Source organism: Ochotona princeps, chromosome 23, assembly GCF_030435755.1.
Source record: "Ochotona princeps isolate mOchPri1 chromosome 23, mOchPri1.hap1, whole genome shotgun sequence".
Classification (NCBI taxonomy): domain Eukaryota; kingdom Metazoa; phylum Chordata; class Mammalia; order Lagomorpha; family Ochotonidae; genus Ochotona; species Ochotona princeps.
In genome coordinates this window covers 8,496,906-8,515,919 of record NC_080854.1, presented here as the reverse complement: position 1 = coordinate 8,515,919, position 19,014 = coordinate 8,496,906, and the positions used below count along the sequence as shown (strand labels likewise).

The window sequence follows — 19,014 nt, the reverse complement described above, 5'->3', positions numbered from 1 at the left end:
CCTCTCTATCTCTCCTTTCTCTGCATATCTGACTTTGTAATAAAAATAAATAAATCTTTAAAAAATATATCAGCTGCATAGAAACACATCTAATAAAGATGTATGAAACCACTATTGTGTTCTAGTTTTCTTCTTAGGCTAATAATCACTTAGTTACTCATAATAAACATCTATATCAGACTGTTAACCCATTAAGCCCCAAGTTTCCAATTCTGGAAATATTTCAATGGCATGATATTTATTTCAGTTATCAGAAAGACTGTATGTATTGCTCAGTTTAAGTCTTTATAAATGTCCTATAGATAGGAGAATGGGACACAATGAGTTAAGTTTTCTCTCCTTGCTTATTTTTTTTCCTCCAGGGTTCTATTGGCTGCTCTTGTCTAAGCTTATTTTCATATAAATTTGAGAGTAATATTGTGAATCTCCACAATTAAATAAAGGCTACAGTCGTTTTAATTGAAATAGCACTGATTTCATGGGAGAACTGACATCGTTAAGCAGTCTTCCCATTCCCTCTGCATAGAGTCCTCCAGTTCTGTAAATCTTCATTTCTTTCAAAAGCAATTTCTAAGTTTCTCTTGGAGAACTAAGACAGAATAATTAGCAGGTAGACAGCATAAGGAGGGTTTGACAGACAACACGCTAACACTTGACCTGAACTTGTCCTGCTTTGGCTGCTCCTACTTCACACAGGATGAGAGAAGGCAATACATCACAATACAACTGAGACGGCTCCAGCCCACCATGAATCGCAGCAGTGATGTGTGGGCAGCTTGTAAGAACTTAGAGGTAACTACTGGCTATTCCTCGACTTCCATGTCTTTCCAACCACAAGTTATATGTTTACTAGATTATAATCAATCTTATTTTCAACAAAAAGTGAAAAAGAATGCAAATTATCAAGATGTAGTAAGTAAAGTATTGCTTTGTGACACTTGTGTTTAAGATATACACAAACACAAATGTACGTATGTACATACAGACTACCACCAGAACTTGAAATCTGTTTCTTATTGTTGCTTGCAGTCAAAAATGCTTCAGGGGTGGGTGGGCATCTGTCCCGGCAGTTAAAGTGTCACACGGATGCCCAACTTGCACCAGTGGGCCTGGGTTCGAGTCCCTGGCTCCACTTCTGATTCCAGCTTCCTGCTAATGTGCACCCTGGGAGGCAGCAGGTGAGGGCTCAAGACTCAGGCTCCCTGCTCTCCTGGTGAAATACCTGGATTGAGTTCCAGGCACCTGGCTTTGGCCTGACCCAGGCCCAGATGTTGTGGACATTTGGCGAGTAAGTCAGCAAATAAAATTAATTCACTCCCTCCCCTTCCCCCTACCGTCTCTCCTTTTCTTCCTCTCTTTATTTCCTCTGGTTGTCTCTCTAGCTCCCTGCCTTTTCAAAAAAAAAATATTAAGGCCGTTGTATTCAAACATACAAACAGAATTCTAAGTATCATCATGTGCTATAACATGTGGAATTTAACATAAATATTAAATTTGCAATAGAATTCAACTGAATGAATGTTTACAGCGAAAGGTGAACTAAGAAAAAACTATGGATTCTGAGTAAGTTAACAAGCGGAGTCTCTGACAACAAGAGAAAAAGGTAACCAGAGGCCAATACCTTTGGAAGAGGATGCTGGCGAACACGGGCTTCTGCTCAGGAAAGCTCTTTTCCCTTCAGGAGGAGCAGAAGCTGCTGCAGAGGACTGGACAGAAAGCAGGGTCCTCCCGGCAGGTGCCTCTCTCCAGCTCTCCTCCAGCCTGCCACCTGCTGGACCCCATCTGTAAGCCACCCCTGAGCGCCGTTCCACACATTTCTCCTGCTCTGGTCTTCACATCCTCCTTTATTTACTATATTCTTCATTTACATTAACTTTACATTATTTATGTTATTCTTTATTTATATAAACTTTGCTTACATTAACGTATTTAGTGTTCTCAGTAACACTGAAGGAGGCAATTGTTTTAAATGAAATAAAGGTGATAAAGAAGAGTTTTCAAGCAACAAGCAATCTCACTGCTGAAGAGCTGGGAGATACAGAAAGCAAGCAATTATGAATGAATTATAAAATTACCAAGAAAGAAAAGAAGCCTCAATCTCCACTTTGACAAAGAGATTCTGTAAACTTTAGTTCACCTTTAATTAGAACTAAAAGAATTTGCACAAAAGGGGCATCGATGCTTAGACTCAAGCTGCCTTTGTCAGTTTCTGTGTGGTGGTTGTGCAAATGCCCAAGGTCAAGCAAGGAAAGCTTGAAAGCTTGTCTTCTGTCTTTGTTCTTCTTGTCCTTGTTTTTGTTTTCCCTACTGAAAGCCAATACCTTCGTAGTTTTCAAACTGGTTCCCATAATGAATGCCTGAGAGCATCATCCCAAGATACAAGAAACTTTTACCATCAGGCCACTAGAATTCACTCTTCTTGTTTGAGACAGGTCAGTCTCCTACTGATTTTAAGAAACAGAGGGAAAAGGTCACAGAAAATATCTTAAGTATCAACAAAATAAACCACTGAACGTGTGCAGGCAAAATCATTGGGGTTGGGGGACGAGGTCCAAGAAAAGTCTAAATCCTGGTGAACTCACTTCTGGAAACAGAGCTGATGCCAAGCTGGGATGCCCCAGCAACTTCTTGTTTCTCTCCCAAGATGTCTGAGGAACTAAAAAGGTTACTCAAAAAATTGGAAGGCAAGAAAGAAAACGGGCAAGGGCAAGCCATTGCTGACCAATGTGAAGAACTCATGGAAGAAAGAACCTTGGGCTCAATATGTACATATTGCTTATGTGCTGTGCGGTTGCATGGTGTCCTGATCTACAAACTGAGTGATTCAAGGAGAACTCTGTCTCCATTTTGACTCTTTCTCACATGGCAGCTTATCCCTCATTTCTCAGACCTTTTCAGCCACAGGAAAGCCCTGGGAACTTCAGCCAAATAAAAAAAAAAGATAGGGACAAGAAGGTCAGAAGTTAAAACACAGTATGCAGTCTCTCCTCCTGCCAAAAATGATCATTTGTTTCCAACCCATGCTAACGAAAGAGTTAAAACTTCTGCACAATTTAAGAACAGTCAGTTGACCTTTAAGTGTGCTGGTTTGAATCCAATCACCTTTCAACAAGCATGAAATCTGGCACAAGGCGTACTAACACACACCAATTATTTTCATGGTGTACATGACTGAGCTCACAGCGTCCTGTTTAGAAAAAAGAAAAAAAATGAACATTCGTTTTCTAAAATGACAGAGACAGAGTGTGTCTCTGTGGGCAGGATTTCCTTGAGCAGCCTCCCAAAGTGCTGTTGGACAAAGAATTTCCTTCCAGACCGCTACCTTCAAGAATATAACTTTTTAATTTTATTTAAATCCTGTTGGATGAAATACTTTCCCCTTGACTTTTAGGACATGCATACAAAAACAACAACAAAAAGCTGGGAAATAACTCGTACCCTCGTTCAAGAATTTTGCATGCCATACCTGTAAAAGCGGAGGAATTCCACTCCCAGGAGGAGGGTGAAATATTAAACCCTACTTTGAACACATGAAAATGCAGAAATTCAATATCAATGGGGGAGAGAGTATCTACTCTATAAAGTGGTTCTTTGTTTTCCAGAAGTAATTCCCATGAGATTCTTTTAACTGGTGAGAGTCTCTGATATTTTTTAAGTCTCCCTCAGTTGATAAACATCCCATCACGGGTTTTCTAAGAGCACGGTGTTTGGGTACGACATACAAAGAGGGATGGACAACTAGATCCTGTGATTTTCCAGATCTGGGCCAATTTCAAGAGGCTTCTTTCTTATTTCATCTGTTCATGATCACCACGGCTCCCACATTGCTTGTTGCTGTACTGGCCAGTTATATGGATTATCTTAAGCTCACACCCAGACCACCTTCATTCCTCAGGCTGATCTTCCTCTGTTCTGTCCTTTCTTTGCAAGTGAGCACTTCTGAGAATTCTTCCTATACCCCAAATCCTCTCTCCGACACTCCTCCAAAGGGAATCCTCTGCTGGCCTTACCCATGTTTGCCAGCCCCCTCCTTGTCCCAATACTTGATTTTCCTCTCACCCACTCCATGCCATTGTGTGAGTTCAAAAAAACAAAAGGTCAGGATCCCATTGCAATGCAGGTGGTGGCTTATCAACTCTTCCACCACTTCTGCTTTGGGGCTGGAGTGGGAGGGGTTTGATTGAGGAAGAACATCTCCTGAGTTTGGACTTGGAGATGTTCTTCTTCACAGGCTCCAGGAGCAGGGTACAGAGGGTACCAGCTGGAAATCTTGGAGTTTACCATCTGTCAGGACATTCTGCTGGAGGGTCTAGTCCTATAGTCTCCAGAGTCCTCCTTCTGGCCCTTTTGGCAAAGCAGGGTCATTCCACAGGTGTGTCAGGCCAGCTGGATAGTCATGAGTTGCCCTAGCCTAACATTCACTTACTCTCAAAAGGCAGAGTTCTGTTAACAGTTCCCTCTAAACAACTGCCAATTCCAATCCCCTGTCCCTTCCTCTGGGACTGACGAGATCTTAAGATTCAGACAAGTTGTTGATGATACCAACCCACAGCTGGTCCTCCAACCCTATCCACATTGCTAAGACCTGAGGAGAAGGGGAAATGAAACTGTGTCTTTGCATCCTCAGCTCAACCATCAGCAGAAAACCCCACATCACCTGCATGCAGAGTGTGAAATTGTGCTAGGTCTGCCCTAGGCTGTTCAGTTACTCTCTTCAGATACAGCACATGACTCCCTGAAGTACTAGCATTCTCAAGTCTGACACACAAAGAGAGCTACAGTCCTTCACACTTGAAGAATTGCAGGGCAGCATCACTAGTTACCATTTTTTATTTTATTCCTTGGTGGATGAGACCTGTTCAGGTTCCCCAGCACAGTCTCATGGCCCTTCTTTCCCACCAGTACCCCATACACATCAACCTCCCCAGGACAGCAGCATGGTACCACGAAAAGCAACCTTAAGAGACCCTTAAGATGGAAGACTACAGATTCAGTCTCAGCGTGGTTATAAACTAAATAACATCAGCTAAGTCACTAACATTCACTGAAACATTGAAGAAGTTCATTTTCTTTAAAATGACAGTTCCAATTGGAACCTCACAGGATGCTAGGAAAGAAGCAAATGAGATCATGAACAAGGCTATATATACTTTGAAAATACAGAGAAAGGAGGAAGAGAGGAGGGGGATGTGAAAGAGTCAAAGAAAAGATCTACCCTACCTCTCTCTTTTGCACTTGCAGGCAGGTGCAAATGTGCAGGCAGGAAAGCTAAATAAGATGTTGCACATCTCATCAAAGGTGAAAGCCGCTACAATCTCCAGCAGCTTGGTCTGGGCAGCCTATACTGAAGTCCTGAATTCAGGGAAACCTACACAAAAGCTCTGAAAGGTAGACTTGTGAGAAACCCAAATGTCTTCCCCCGTTCATTCTCAGTAGGATAAAAACAAGGGTCACTTAAGGGCAAACTTGAGCAGCCGGGGAGGAATACCCAGCCCATGAACTTACTTGATCACTGTGGTAAATCAGCTCCGAGACAGCCCTGCCTCATTGTGTGTTCTTCTTGGTCCTATTCAAGTGGGAAGTCCTAGGCGAGGGTTTGAAATAGAAAACAAGAAGTCAACAGAGCTGGTTTCCCTGACTCCTCAACTGCAACCACTGACCGCATGGGGCTATGGGATGAGAATGACAGACAGGTGAAAACTTTTACTTAAAGGAGAACACACGCTGATTGTACCAAAAGAACCTATTCTACGGAAGAAAGAACTTCCCACTTGCTTCTGAAATATAGGAGGTTGGACAGAGTTGGATGGACAGTGAAGTAAAAACTACCAAGGATGTACCCATCAGAACTACAAACCATGAAGTGCTCACTTGGTTGACGTAGGTGGAGCCTCCGAAGGGGGCAGACACGGAAGGGAGCTTTTCTTCCAAGCTTCTTCTTATCTTGCTTTCTTAGAGTCCGGGGTTTAAGTTGCAGCTCGTCCCCCTCCCACATCCCTCTAGTCTGGTCTACCAGATGCTTCCATTTCACTCGTCTTCACTAGCCACACATCAGCCAGCTCTCCTCTCCTGGCTCCACTCTGAGTGCCACCCCTGGTCATTTCCTCAACTATTTTTATCTGGATTGCTAACACCCGACTCCCCCTGCCTGCTCCCTTCGCTTTACTTGAGACAGACAGAACTCTCACCCCCTGGATGACTCCCCAAATGCCGATGACTAATGCCTGAGTCACCTGCTGCCAGCTGCGTGAACCTTCACCTGGCTGCACTAGCAGGCCAACTTAAACCCAAGCACTCCTCCATGACATGCGGGTGCTCCAGCCACCAGGTTCACAAGAACACTGGATGAGTCTTCCCACCGTGCTGGGGCGTCAACTTCCTAATACCTGGTGAGTTAATCCATATTGCTCAGCACTGAGCAAATGGCCTCACACTATCCAGCAACGTTGGGCTGTATGTTAAAGTGCACAGTACTAGCCTGGTGGCTAGGATCACAGATGAGTTTTATCACTTCATGGCTGAGTGGAGCTGGATAACCTACAAAATGTCCCTGTGCTTTAAGTTCCTCTTTTTTTAAAAAAAAATATTTATTTTATTACAAAGTCAGATATAGAGAGAGGAGAGACAGAGAGGAAGATCTTCCATCCGACGATTCACTCCCCAAGTGAGCACTGAACTGAAACCAGGTACCAGGAACTTCCTCCAGGTCTCCCACACCGGTGCAGGGTCCCAAAGCTTTGGGCCGTCCCCAACTGCTTCCCAGGCCACAAGCAGGGAGCTGGATGGGAAGTGGAGCTGCCAGGATTAGAACCACCCATATGGGATCTGGGCACACTCAAGGCGAGGACTTTAGCCACTAGACCACGCTGCCGGGCCCTAAGTTCCTCTTTTTGTGGATTGAAGAGAGTAACAACCCTCCCCCTCGACTTGCTCAGTCATTAAGAATGAAATGATGAAATGATGATACACGCAAGATGGCCCCCAAAGCTGTCAACAAGAGAAGGAATGAATGCTTATGGGCTACTTGCCACATCCCAGGCTATTCTAAGTACCATGCATGCATAATGGCTATTATTATTCATCACACTTTTGCACAAAAGGAAAATTAGGCAAGAAAAAGTAAAGCCACAAAACCAATCACCAGAAGAACCAGTCTCGGAGCTAAAGTCCTCTGAAGGCTCACATTCAGATTTGGGTAACTCAGTCCACACACCCACTTGAGGTCTGCTGATTCCTCCAGGCTTTGCTCAACACTCTTATCACCCCTAATGGCTGCCACTTCGCATTTTCTCTCAAATTTCACCTGACCCTCAAAAGAAGTTGTGACTACAACCTATATCTGAACTCCTTTATCTTAAAAAATATATAAATTTATTTTTATTGGAATGGTAGATTACAGAAAGAAGAGACAGAAGGATCATCCATCTGCTGGTTTACTCACCAGTGGCTGCAATGGCTAGAGCTAAGCCGATCTGAAGCCAGGAGCCAGGAGCTTCTTCTGAGTCTCTCACATAGGTGCAGGATCCCAAAGCTTTGGGCCATCCTCCTTTGCCCTCCCAGGGCACAAGCAGGTAGCTGGATGGGAAGTGGAGCAGCCCATATGCAAGATGAGGATATGGGCTAATAAGCCCATATCAGCCCATATGCAAGATGAGCCATGGTGCTGGACCCTCAACTCTTTTTCTTATCCTTCCTTATATATCAGGCCATAATTGTTCACAGATTTCAATAATCTGTTCCTGGATTATATTTCCTAAAAAGGAGACCACAACCCCAAATTCCAGCATGTCCAGGAAAACCATCTTCAATAACCTGACAGTGTATGTCAGAGAGATGAGCCTAGAATGCACATAACAAGAAATGTACAAAATATGGGTTGCAAAATTCTATGACAACCCCCATATCAGCTAGGATTGTGACTTTGGGAAAATCACTTAGATGGTGGGCCAAGCGGTAATAAGCATATGATACAAACTCATAGGCAGACTTTGAACTTGGGATTCTAACCATTGTGTGGCCTCATGGATAGCATTTCCATGGTATTGTCACTACATTTGCAAAAACCTATGACTAGTGTTTAATCAGTGCTAGGGAAATTAAGTAAGCAGCCAAAGGTATAAGCCAGCAGCTGAAACGAATAATGAAACGGTGTCACAAATGAATTTTAAGTGCTTTATCAGCACCATTTGATAAATAAATCAGTAAATGCAAAGCCAGAAAAATGCAGAGTAAGGCATTTAGGAGTAACAAGAAATGTTTTCTCTGTGCACGCATATTCTACTACTGGTTGAATATTTAGTACTTGACCTTGGACAGTTGCAGGTTTGAGTCAGCCTCTCATCTATGATTCAGGAAGAAAGTTTTTTTACTCTTCTCTGCATCTCCCTCACCCAGTACCAGGCCCATAATGAATTATTCAATAGATGCCAGGGATTGAAACCCTCTGTCATGTTCATCAAGAATTTGCTGCAGATTTACATATGAATCCAGAACTGATACTGGTCATTCCTATCACCTAATTAAATCAACACAAAACTTAAAACCTCAACTGTAAAGACATATGACTTGGTCTCAGACAGGAATTATCAAAGCAAACAACCTAGCCAGCAAGTACTAGTTTCAAAGCAACAAATCCTCTTTTTGTCTTTCTCAAACACTACGAAAGGGAATCTTAGTTCACAGTTTGTAAAGCCACCTTTCCTTCATGGGATTCCATCACACAGCCCTTTTATGCATCTGCCTTCTTCAAACCCGCCCACCCAATCCTCTCTTAAAAACCCAGTCCTTCCACTTCTTCTCCTTTCACCTTGACACTCCATCACAAAAGCCAAAAAGGATTTGTCTAGCAAAATCAAAGCTCGCTTAAAATGTAGAGACTGAAAACGATGAAGCCCCAGAGCCATTCTTCACGAGTAGCGTGGGAACATTTTACATGTTGGCCTGACTGCATGTAGGTGCAATTCAAAGGAGCCAAAATAGAAAAGCAACAGTACGAAGGGCAGAAGTACCTCTACCTTAAAGAACCTGCAGTGTTTTGGCAGATTTATGATACTCTAGCACAAAACAATTATTGAACACATATCCTAACATTGTTTTGGAAAGGATACTGTCGTGGGGTACCCAAGATCACCTCCACATCTCAGCATTCACTAGGAAAACTGGCAGGAGGCACAGAGTGGTCCTTCTAGACAAGACTGTTGATAGTGATGTAAGGGCACACTGCTCCACAACATCAGAGTCTGAAAAATTCCAGATGCAACCCTCTTTCTGCCCAGCCTGATGAGGCAACACAGAATCCACTCCCCGCAGTAACTGGCATGTGATGCTGCCGCCCAGGCAAGCACGTTAGGGATTCAGTGTGCCAAGTTTTGGAGGAAGCAGATGTTCAAGCATAAACTGTGATGTTTGCACAGGAGCCCGGCACAGTGATCCACTGCAATAAAGCACCCCACAGTCCAAGTTCCCAGTCATTTCTCAAGGCTAGCCTTGCAAGCACATCTTTCTAGAACTAGCAAATCTTAGGCTTGGTATGTTAAATTTGTTTTTCTGCACAAATGTAAAAGCCTAGTTCTTACCTTGAGGCAATTCATATCTATAGGAATGATTTATACATAAAACTCAATGCGTGCAGCAAATGGAACATGCTTGCTAACACAAAGCAAAATGTCCTAAAGTGTCCTTCAACAGAAGCACCATGTTGTGGGCTAGTCAACCTGGTGCAACAATCCAGGCTGCCCCAAACTAGAAGAATGAGCCACAAGACAGAGCCACAAATCGAGGTAGATTATGAAACACCTTAAATAACACAAAAATCTGACTGACTTAGTGGCCTGGGGCAGCTATTTAATGTTTTGTTTTTTCCTTCCCTACTAATAATAAGACGAAAATAGCATTGCCGGAAGATAAATCTGACCACCTTATGTAGAATATGCCGGAAGGGGCAGAGATCACAAACCAAGGAACCAAAGAAGCTCGAAGGAAAGAAAGTGACCACTAATATCTAGGAGCTGGACACTGAGCCTGGTGTTTAATGTGAATCCTTCTGTCAGCCTTGCCAGGGAGATGCTAGTGTTCCCATTTAGGTAACTCTCCCAGTGACATTCAGAGCTAAACAGTGGAAGAAAAAAGGGAGCAAACACTTAGCCAACTGCTTAGGAATCTGGTGAAGATGCCTAGGTTCCGTATCAGAATACTTGGGTTTAAGTTTCAGATCTGGTTCCTGAGTCACACAGGAGGCAGCAGGTGATGGGAGCAAGTGACTGGGCTTTCCGGCCACATGTATGGGAGGCCTGAAATGAGTTTCCAGATCACAGCTTTGGCCTAGTCCAACCACAGCCACTGCAGGCATTTGGGCAATAAAGCAAACAGTGGGAGATCTCTCTCTTCCTCCTCCCTCCCAATCACATAAATTAAAATTTATAAAGAGAAATCAAGAAATGAGCCAGTTGATGTAGCAAGGGAAACGAAGTAGCCTGGGGTAACCATTTCATATGTCTTGCCCTTTCCCACCTTGGGGCAGGTTCATTCTGCCACAAAAGGGAGAAAACTATCTCCCCAAATGCTGGAAGGTGGAGAGAACTAAAACCAGAAATTGTTAAAATTCCCTCCAGAGGAGAAGTGAAGAATAAGATGTCACAGCGTCTTCCTGACCCGGATAGATTAGTAAGAAACTGCACAATGCAGCATCTCTATTTTAAAGAAAGGAATGACTTGGTGGCATTCCTTCATAAATGATATCTCGAAGAAATTTACATTATTAAGCATCTTCCTACCTGGTTATTTCCCTCTGATATGACATAGCCACAAAATCACTCAAGAACAACTGCTCTCAAGACCATGATTCTTAAGCTGTCTACAATTAACTGGTACTCCACAAGTGGCCAGGCTGCATCATCAGTTCGCATTTATGGATCACTTATCTGCAGGAACCATGTCAGTGATGCTGGAGGAACGCACTGATCCCAAGGATTGGGGGAGACACAGCACAGAAATTTGCTGGAGAACTGACCCAGCAATTGCAATGACCAGCATGTGCATAAGCTGATTGGGGCGACGGACAGTGCCAGACCCTGTACTAGCAAACTCACGCAAGAATCAGGTCTGGGATCATCTCAGATGAAGTTTCTTTGGAAATCCCTCCAACTGAACTGCTGATCTCAGAACCCCAACCATGAAGAGACTGTGTCAGCCAGTGGATTCTGAATAGGTTTCATTGCAATTGGAACTGAGAGATTGGCAGCAATTCAGAACTGTTGAACTATCAAAACTGCTTGAGCAGGACCCTTGGAGCGCGCCTCACATTGGGGATCTGGGATGGGTGGGAGGCTGGATGGGGCTTTTCCCTTTGTTTCTCCCCTAGCCCCAGATACAGGGAAAAATGATATTAGTGTGAAAACAATGGTATTACCCACTTTCACCCTGTAGCCCTTGACCCTTTGTACCCTAATCAACAAAGTAAGATTATTAATAAATAAATAAATAAATAAATAAATTTGCTGGAGTGATAAATATCACCTTAATTCTTTCTTCATAAAAGCCCGAACAAAGCAACAAGATATGTTAGGTCACTATTTATGGTAGCTGAAATCTGTTGCGTTCACTGGCATTAAGCAGTAGGCCAAAGGACATTAGAACAAATTGAAATTAATTAATGTCCCCAGTAACTCATTTCTGGGATACTAATCTGATCTTGTTGGAAATTGCTCCAAACCCTTAAATAACCTAGAAGTAAGTTCCAATAATTTCCTGTACCTCTGTTATTCAAAATCCCTGTTAGCCAACCGAAGCACCCAGAAATATGGCCAGGAAATGAGAGAGAAATAACCAGAGCAAAACATTTAAAGCCTTCACCATCCTCACCCTGGTGGCTTGTGAACCACTCCTTGGGAGCGGTCAAGATGGGAGAAATCCATCCTGACTCGGGAAGACAGCTTCATTCCAGGGTACTGGAGAAGCTCTTTCCCCTGGATGAGGCAGCACCAACTCTTTGAAACTCTTTGAAAGGATTTGTTCTTCCTTGGGGTAACTTGACTATTTCTTGACAAACTCAGCACTGTGGATCATGCACCTGGAACCAACATCTTTCCTGACCACTGGTTGTCACAGTGGTGTACCCTCTGAGATAAGAAAGAAGGGACAGACACAGCTGATGGCAACACGCCCTGGGGGGCGAGGGGGAGTACTTGGCAACAGTGGCTAAAGCATGGAGACGGAGACAAGAAAGCCTGAATCTCACCTCTACTGTGGACTTCTCTGACTAGCTTACAACCTCTCCAAGCTTCAGTTTCCCCTTCTGTAAAAGTGGATGGATAATAATACCCACCCCCCCAAGGTTGTTGTGACTATGATAGACATAAACAGAAAAATGAATAGACAAGGCTTAGCACAGAAGAGGTGCTCCATGGAGGTCAGTTCCTCTCAATGTCAGAAACATGAGCTGATAGTTCATATGCATACTGACTACCACCACACTCCTCCCATCTGGGTTTTGTCCCATACCTTCATAAGGAGGAGACTTCCAGGCTGCACGGAGGGGTTCTGTCCAGATGGGAACACACGGCAAGCAGGCCGGCTGGGAGGCCGACTGTCAGGGCAGAGGGATTCAAAGTGAGCAGATACAGCAGAGGGAAGGAAGCTTGGCCCGGGCTGAGCAGATAAGTCTTCTCTGAATGGTTTCCTGAGCCGAAAAGGGCACATGCTCAGGGTCATATGATTTTCAGACTTAGAAAGTGCCTGAGAAATCCTTAGTTTTAAAAAAAAAAAAAAAGATACAGCTTTCAGATGGCCACAACATAATCTTATGCCTTCTTCTAAGGTTATTTGAAATTTATGTCTTCTCAAGAAGAGAAAAAAAAAAAAAAAAAAAAAAAAAGCACAGTAGCCTAGCAGCTAAAGTCCTCACTTTGAATGTGCCGGGATCCCATGTGGGTGCAGGTTCATGTCCCAGTGGTCCTGCTTGCCATCCAGTTCCCTGCTTCTGGCCTGGGGCAGCACTGGCACCCTTCACCCGCATGGGAGACCCGGAAGGGGCTCTGGGCTCTGGCCTCTGGCCTCCTGGCTTTGGATGGGCGCAGCTCGAGCCACAGCTTCAACCACTGTGGCCGCTTGGAAAGTGAATCAACAGATGGATGATCTTCTCTGTCTCTCCACTTCTCTGTATATTTGACTTTCCAATAAAAAAATAAAATAAATGTTTAAAAAAAAGAAAAAGGGACACAGTGGTAAATGAGTAAAAGTTGAATGTAGGGATTAAGAGGTGGGGATTTCTTCCTTGGGCCACGTGGCAATGCTGCAAGCTGTGACTTGGCGGGGCTCCCATTGGCTTGTCATTGCTCCTGCGTGGGAAGGGCAGAACCCACGGCAGGTTTCTGTCAACGCTGAGACAGATTCTCGGCCACCTTCTTTTCAACAGTTATCACACTCTTTCACCCTGATGCTGACATTTCCCAGAGGGGACCAGCCTCCTGCTTACTCCAAACTCCTAATTTTACCAATAAGGGGACCATAAGCCCCAGTTGGATCTTTCAGCCATTCAGCTAATTGGCCAAGAACAGACACGGGAACTTGCTGATGGAGAAATTCAGAGGCAGCTAGGAAACAGGACAGAAAAGGCTTAGAATCATCTCCTTTAGGAAATCAAAGGGGGCAGCTTCTGAGATTTCAGCAAGAAAGGAACCAGAATACAACATTCTGTTGGAAAAGCATTCTTGCGGCTATACACGGAACACAATAAATTAGCCATGGCAGTCCCCTTACCTCTGCACCTTTTGCTACCAGATTCTTCTGTGAACTACCAATGAAATAGACTTTAAAGGTAAAATTCAGTTGCAATTATTTTTTTACTTGAAGTTTTCTGCTAGTAACAGGTGCTTAATCCTTTTTAGGAGTAAAGTTAAATGAAGCTTATTTTTTCTTCCCAGTTGAGTATAGCAAACTTAAAGCCTCTGAGCTAAAATAAAGAAATAATAAGTACATACATTTCACACTCCAAAATTTTGTTTTTTTTATTTAAGAACAAATAAGTAGTAAGTTACAAACTGAGCTTTCATGCACTGGAAGCCTTGGGGATGTTCCCAAACTCAAAGATCAAGTTTAAATCCTGTTTCCACAAGGGATGTCTTGTGGGAACTTGCAGGCACCCCGAGTTCTCCCCACCTTGGACTTCCCAGTGCCAGGGGCAGGCAGCCAGACAGGTTCCAGGCAGAGTCCTCATATCTGAAGCCCCCAGTGCTTCCCAGCACTACTGGGTGCATGCTGACAAGCACAGACCTGGGTTTTTGGGAGAGTCTTTGACTGACATTGGCTGATGACCACAGCTGTCAGGGCTCAGCCACCACCCTGGGCTTTCACAGCCTTTTCCCAAAGAGGACCGGAAGATGAAGGAATCTCCTGATGGGAGGGTATTCTATGTAGCTACCACCCCTGTTATTTACCCAAGACTTTGCCAAGGACAGTATCAGGAAAGGGCAACAAAAACATGCCCATGAAGTCCCCTGAAGCCAAGCATACTCTCACGGCCAGGCTCTGCACGCTAACCAAGAAGTCACAGTGTTTTCACGGAAGATAGGGATATGCAGCACTCCTTTTGTCATGGGGGAATAAAGAGCCAGGATGTGGGATGGAGAAGCTCAGAGTCAGAGAAGGAGAGGGGGCAGCAGGAAGTGACCTAGAAAAGGAGCCTAGGGGACTTCTCTCCTGCTATTTTATGTTTATATATAACACAATCTTTTGATAAACACAAACCTAATGAAATGATCACTACAATCAAGCGAATTTGTATATCCATCATCTCACATTTGTGTTTGTGTATGGTCACTCCCTAAAAGCTACTCCCCCCTAGATTCCACAGTACACATCTGTATCGTGCACTAAGGCCTTCGGGCTGCACAGTGGAGAAATCACATTGACTCAACTAACTGGAAACACGTGCCCTTTGACCTCCACCTTCCCATTTCTCTCTGTTGCTGTGTGTGTGTGTGTGTGTGTGTGTGTGTGTGTGTGTGTGTGTGAAATTTGTTTCTAGCTTTGGAGTTTTTGTGGGTTTTTGTTTCTCTTTTTTGTGGAAGAGGGGCTTCTGTTTTAACAGGTTTCACATGTAAGTAAGATCATGTAGTGTTGTTTATGCCACATGTTAATTTCTGTTTTCCCAATATCCTCTGGGTCCATCCTTTTCACAAATCATAGGATCTCATTGCTTAAGGCTAATATTGCTTTGTATCTATTGAATGGACTACCATTTCTGTCCCATTGATTTAGCTCTCTATGCACTGGCATTAGAGTGCTCTAAAAAAATTCAGCTGATTTATTAATTGATCTGACTTGTATTACAATTTGTATTCACTCACCCGTTGATGAACATAAGGGATTGTTCCATACTTGGCTGCTGTAAATGATGCTCCAGTGCATGTGCAGGCACAGATATTCCTATGAGATGGTGATTTTACCTCCCTTGGGCACATATATAGGAGAGTGATTGCTGGGTCACATGGTAGTTCTGTTTTAAATTCCTTTTTACAAACTTGCACATTGTTTTCCATAAAACTACATCAATACACAAATCCCACCAACAATATATTCAGGTTTGCTGTTTCACATCCTCATCAGCACATGCTTGTCTTTTTTATAACAGCCTTTCTAACAGGTGCCCATGATAACAAAGGGCTCTGCATGTATTCCCCTGGTGATGACCGACTTTCTACATTCCTATTGCTAGCAACCTGCCTTACAGCTGTGAGTGCAAAAGCCCCATCTTGATGTGGGCTGTATAGCTCCTGGAAAGCCCCTGGGATTTCATCAGGAAAGCATTGCCACTTCAGTTGTGTAGACGTGAGGATGATGGGGATGTCTAGGCCTCCGTACCCAACCATCCCCTGCCCCCCCCCCACTGGAGACTGAATGGAGAAAAGTGGAGCAGAAGACAAAAAGTACTGGAAAATCATGAAACACACACGTCTGTAGTATGAATTTCTAGAGTCATCCCAAGGTATTTCAGCCATGGACACTTTCAAACAGTGGTGTTTAGATAACTAAGGTGCCTTATTTGAGTGATCCAAACAAATCAACCCACACCTGTCCCCGGTGTTTTTCGCTTCTTCATAGTATATGGTGGGATTGAGGAAAATAACGAAACATTTTTATGAAGAGGTGATACAGCAAACACAACCATATTCAAAAGTTATACAAGAAAACACACAATCCTGTTCCCAACCTGTCCATCTTCTGGCCACCTGTCAGAATTTCTTGGGTTTGCTTCCAAAGCTGTGTGTGCATATATAAAATACACATATGTGTTATATGTAAAACTCGCACATGCATATGTAGAACAGCTTCCAAAATGTTTTCATAGTGAGCCACAAAAGTGATCTACGCTTTCTCTTTCATTCCAAAGGTCATATTGTTTATCAATACCACCAGAGTATTCTGATAACATGTTGTATGTTTATCAGAGTACCTGGGCCTTGCATTATTTACATGATTCAATATTTCTCCTGGCTATTCTTGCTCTTTTATCTTTCCAAATGAAATTAGAATCAGCTTCTCCAAGCATGTGGTGCTTTCTGGAACTATAGCTTGGCACCAATTGTTGTTTATAGGAATAAAAGCTATTGACTTTTGTATCCAGCCACATTACTCAATTCTCTTACTGACTATTACTCTTGGCAATGTTCTTCCAATCCAGTTTATCCAGTTTTCAAGGCACAGAGTTCTATTATTTGCCAATATGATCATCTTCCCTCCTTCCTTTCCACTTGTACATTTCACATTTCTTTATCTAAAATGTCAGCTATAACTTAAGATCAATGTTTCATAAGGTAATAATACTGCAATTTTAATTTAATGTGAAGGTTTCTATTATTTGCCCATGAAGCTGGCTTTTGAGCTAAGACAAACATGTTTTTTTATTTTATGAGATGCTTTCCATGATCAATAATAGGTTGTTACTTTCATGATTGTTTTAGTGATGTTATTGTGTGTGTATATATATATGTGCGTCTGTGTGAACCTTATTAGATTTCCTTATATTGAACTATCTTTCCTTTCCTACAATAAACATCATAGATCCTATTGTATTATTCCTTTACCATCCCTTGTCTTGGTTTCCTTATATTTTATTGCAGATTTAGGCATTGATTGTGGTTTTCTTTCCTCTGTTTTTTATATTGATTTATTTCAAAGTCAGAGTTACAGAGAGAGGGGGTGAGGAGAGGAAGAGAAAGAGAGAGAGAGAGAGAGAGAAAGGGTACTTCCTTTCACTGGCTCACTTTCTAGATGCTGCAACTTCCAGGCCAAAGTCAGGAGCCAGAAGCTTCTTCCAAGTCTTCTACATGGGTGGCAGTGTCCAAGCAATTGGACCATTCTTTATTACTTTTCCCAAGCAGGGAGCTGGATTGGAGGTAGAGCAACTAGTACATGAATCAGCACACACATGGGACCCTGGTATCACCAGTACGGAACAATTCCAGTCATTCTCTAATTATTTTTGTTTCTCCAAGACAGGTAGACACCAAGATAATTTCAACTTCTTAAAAAAGAAACTAAACATTTTTCTTCTTCATCTAGAAATGTTTAAAAATCACCAGAGTAACTGACTGATTAAGACCACAAAGAGGGCTTATGTGGTGGTGGTGACCTAACAGCTAAAGTCCTCACCTTAAATGCACTGGGATCCCATATGGGCACCGGTTCTAATCCCGGCAGCTCCACTTCCCATCCAGCTCCCTGCTTGTGGTCTGGGAAAGCAGCCGAGGACGGCCCAATGCACTGGGACACTGCACCCGCATGGGAGACCTGGAAGAAGTTCCTGGCTCCCGGCTTTGGATCAGCACAGCACCGGCCGTTGCAGTCACTTGGGGAGTGAATCATCAGATGGAAGATCTTCCTCTATGTTTCTCCTCTCAGTATATCTGACTTTGCAATAAAAAAATAAATAAATCTTTAAAAAGAGACCACAAAGAGTGCTCATTCCACAGCACATATATGAAAAGACCTTAGCATTCACCTGTGAAAATATCTGTCTTAGGTAAGTTAGCGTGGGAAGTATTCCTACTACATCTTTTTAGATTTTCAAACATAACTAAGAGGGATACACACTCATATGGGTCTCTGATTAGGGTGAAGAGGGTCAGGTATGAAGAAAGGTGAGTGGGACAAATGTTTCCATTTTTTTCTCCTTTGTGCACATGAGAGGAAGTTGGTGGGGGAAGGCACTCCTTGCTGTCAAACTGCATCAGCATCTAGGGGTGGGGGACAGTCATTTGCTGACTCCCTAGAGATCCCGATGTGGGAAAGAGTATCACAAGAGTGTTACCTGACTGGTTTCAATAGTTCTGAGACACCATCAGCTTGGTTGTACATGTGTTGCAGCCTAGCCCGGTCTGTTCCACATCCCATCTGGTTCTCATGCACACCCATGAGTATTGCAGCTTAGCTCAGCCTGACCCACCCCTATATCCAGCCCACACATATGCCGACAGGTGTTGCTGCTTTGACCAGCACAGCTGGCCTCCAGACCTGGTTCTCGTGAGGATCAGTGGGAGCTGCAGACTAGCAGCAGAATGCTCATAGTTCCCCTACCACACCTGCTCCCAGCCCCAGATCTTGCACCTGCCAGGGAGTACAGTTGTCCAACCTAACATGACTAGCCCCCAGTCCCAACACTTGTCAGTTGGTGCTACAGCCTAGCACAGCTGGCCTGCAGCCATTCTGGCTCCCATGTACACAAGTGGGTACAGCAGCCTAGCCTAGCCCAGCCTGTCTCCTATCCCAGCTCTCACATTTATCAATGGAAGCAGTGACCCAGCAAGGGAGTCTCCAAAGTTCCCCTACCAAGCCTGCTCCCAGCACCGGGTCTTACACATGCCAGCATGTGCTATGTAGCCCCAGTCTGAGATAATCCACCCCCAGTCTCAGCATTTGCCAGCATGTATAGCTGCCTAGCCCAGCCTGGAACCCTCTCAGTTCTCATGTGAACTGGCAGGTGTTGCAGTGCAACACCGCATCCTAACTATTGCTCAT

At 43.6% G+C, this 19,014-nt stretch overlaps 1 long non-coding RNA gene across 1 annotated transcript in view; it reads right to left on the bottom strand.

The window, feature by feature from the left end:
* LOC131483105 (uncharacterized) overlaps positions 1–5,686 on the bottom strand; it is a 512,460-nt gene extending 506,774 nt beyond the window's left edge. The window contains exon 1 of the long non-coding RNA XR_009247517.1: positions 5,506–5,686. This is a non-coding gene — a long non-coding RNA (uncharacterized LOC131483105). The remainder of the gene's footprint in view (positions 1–5,505) is intronic.
* Between the last annotated feature and the right edge of the window lie 13,328 nt (positions 5,687–19,014).